The sequence below is a fragment of the Triticum urartu genome, chromosome 3A (assembly GCF_056163025.1).
Source record: "Triticum urartu cultivar PI428250 chromosome 3A, HENAU_Tu73, whole genome shotgun sequence".
NCBI lineage: Eukaryota > Viridiplantae > Streptophyta > Magnoliopsida > Poales > Poaceae > Triticum > Triticum urartu.
In genome coordinates this window covers 118427607-118430688 of record NC_141875.1, presented here as the reverse complement: position 1 = coordinate 118430688, position 3082 = coordinate 118427607, and positions in this window count along the sequence as shown.

Genomic DNA, 3082 nt, shown 5'->3' with positions numbered 1-3082 from the left:
ACCTTCTGTACTTCATCTCCTTGCCCCAAACTTCTGCCCAATGATCATGCCATGTGTATAGTGCAATACAGTATTTTCCTACAAAAATAATTTGGCCAACTAGTATTTTCAAAAAATTAGTTTTCCAAAAACCCCTGAATTGAGGTTTGCACTGCAAGTACTTGATTTGGGGTATGAAAAATATTTCAAAAGCTATATTTGAAACCTATTAGATAAAGGATTCCCATAAACCACAAAGATATAATTTTAAAAGTTATTTTCCTATTTTATTTAAAAGCTTTTTCTTAAGGCCAGAAATGGTCTTTAATAGGGAAAAATTATTTTATTGTTTCAAAAATATTTGACAAAAATCAGGGAAACTCAGTGGACATATATTTTCCATATATAAGAGTTTCAACTCATGGTCATGTTCAAAATATTGAACAAAACCTCCCAAAACCCTTTCTGCCCATTCTAAGGATTTGAAATATTTCTACAGGAAATATTTTCATAAAAATCCAAGGAAAATCCAGCAAGTCACAAATGCATATTGTGATCACCTTGCAAAGCCTCATATCAATCAAGGTCATTTTGGTTCACCAAAACGCCCCAAAACCCTCTCTAACCAGAATCAAACTTGAACAACTTTGTACTACCAACTTTCTCTCCTTAACCCCAACTTTTCTGAGCATGTTCACATAACCAAATGAGGCCACTACACCAAGTGGTTCATCAAGGGGAAGTGATTTGCTCAACTAGATCTACACAAGTTCATTTCTTCTAATTTCTAGGGTTTACAAAAGTTACATTGTGAACTTTGCCCAAATAAGCTCAAAATGGGTGTAAGGCCCTAATTATATGTGCAATTTCACCCTGTGCAGTCTCCTGCCAAATGGAGTTCATTTGCTTAACCAAACAAGCATCAAACACCTTCTGTCATTTTACTAAAACCCCTGTTTTGACCTCTTCCACTCTTCTCCATGGCCTCCACTTTTTACCACAGCCCCTCCTAGACCTCTTCTACCTCCAGTAGCAATGGCTGCATCTCAGATCAATAATTGAGGGGTGAAACCACCTATTTTACCTCTCTGGACAGCCCTTGCACCCCTCTTCCTCACCTCCCTCCTCACTCCAGTGGCCACCCAAGGCATCCAAGGCTTTCCCCACATTCTTTACTCCTCCCTAGAGCTACCAGACATGCTTGGCCATGCCCACTTTGCCAAAAAATGGCATGCCGGCCATTTGCACGCTCTGGAGCACGCTACAGTGCGCTCCCGCACTGTAGTCGCCCCCTGCCAACCACCTCCGGCCACCTCGGCTCTTCCCCTCACGCCAGCCGATGCTCCTCGACGTCCGCAGCACGCTACGCCTCTGTCCCCTTCCTCCTTATCCCTCCTCTCGCCCCAGCTCGCACGCGCGACGACCACCTGAGCGCACCAGTGAGCGTGCTCACACGCGCGGTGCCTCTGGCCCCCTGCTCCCTCTCTCTCTTCTTTCCCTCGCTCTGGACCAAACCCACGAGCACCCTAGACACGCCCATGCGCGCCCCCGTGACCCATAGCAACGGCAACAACCTCGCCGGCGCACGGGTCTACGGTGAGCCGTGGCTCGCCTACTTAAAGGCCTCCCCAAGCCTCTCGCTCACCACCACTCGCTCCTACCTACTCCAAATAGGCCCCCTGTGCCCTCCACTCTCCTCTAGGAGCACCCGAGCTCGAGATCGAGCTCGAGCTCCGCCGCTTCGGCTCGCCGGAGTTCGCGAGGTACAGGCCGTCCCCGGCCCCCTTTCCTCTCAATCTGGAACCCATGCAGCTCTCTGATCCTTTCCCCCTTGTTTCCCCTCTCTGTAGCTGCCGTAAACGGCCGGAACCGCCACCGCCGAAGCCCCTCCGCCGTGTGACCTCGTCACCGGCGAACCAGGCCACCCCGGCGACCGGTTCCACCTCCACCCGAACGGCGACGCCACGCTGAGTCCGTCCCTGCCCTTGTCCAAGCACGCCGTGCCCTGCATCGTCGCCGGTAAGCCTCGCCGCCGTCGGACGAGGGTTGACGACGACCCTGACAAAGGGCCCCACCCGTTAGCCTCTTTGTCCTCTCCCTCTCCCGCGCCCTCTCTCACTGACGCCGGGCCCCGCCCGTCAGGTTTAAAAATCTGGCGCGCGCGCGTCGGCTCGGCGGGGCCGCGTCGCTGGCTGGGCCGCTGCCTACGGCTGTTCTGGCCCAGCAGGCATAGTGCCCCTTCCCCTTTTTCTTTTTCTGTCACTTTTCCAAAAATTCCACTGGATTAAATATTCATCCAAATGAAATAATTCCAACTCCCATATTTTTCTAAAAATCCCACCTATTTAATGGTATAATTTTCACTCATGTCCAAACAACTTTTATGTATTGTTCATATTCAAATTCAAATTTGAATATATTTAAACCCATCTAAAAATCCATTTCTTCTATTCTGCTACTCCAAAACCAAAACTAGGAATTTTCCCCTTCTTAGTTTTCAACCTAGTATTTAACAAAAATGAGTTGACATTTTTCTGAGCACTTTGGTTTTTCTGTTTTATTATTGCCTTATTTTCTCGTTATTATTTTGCGACGATAGATTGCGTTGCTGACGAAGGAGTTGGACCAGAAGACTTTGAAGACCCAGAAGACTTTGTTGAGCCAGGCAAGCAGCCCTTTGACCATGTCTATGAAACCCTTTTCATGCATGTCATATAGCACTTTATTAGTGTTGCATCGGAATCATGATGAGATGGTAGCCACTTTGGTGGGTTGCCTTCATTTCCTCCTTGTTGATACTTGCATTGTGCATGACCCTACCTTCTTATGAGGGTTATTCCGTTGGGAGTAGATAGGATGCTAAAGTAGTTGATATGCAAAAAGGGACGGGAATATGCATGGTGATGGAGACAAAGTATTTTCAAAAGACTTTTCTAAAACCCCCATCGGGTGCCACTTATGCCCGGGGGAGATGATGAGTTGGGTAACCACTTGATGACGAAGTGGTGTACCGAGGCAAGTGTGTGTGTTGTTTTTCAAAACGGATTGGTTTAAGTTGCGATCATTATTCCAACCTTACATGCGCAACCACTCTACCCTTGTA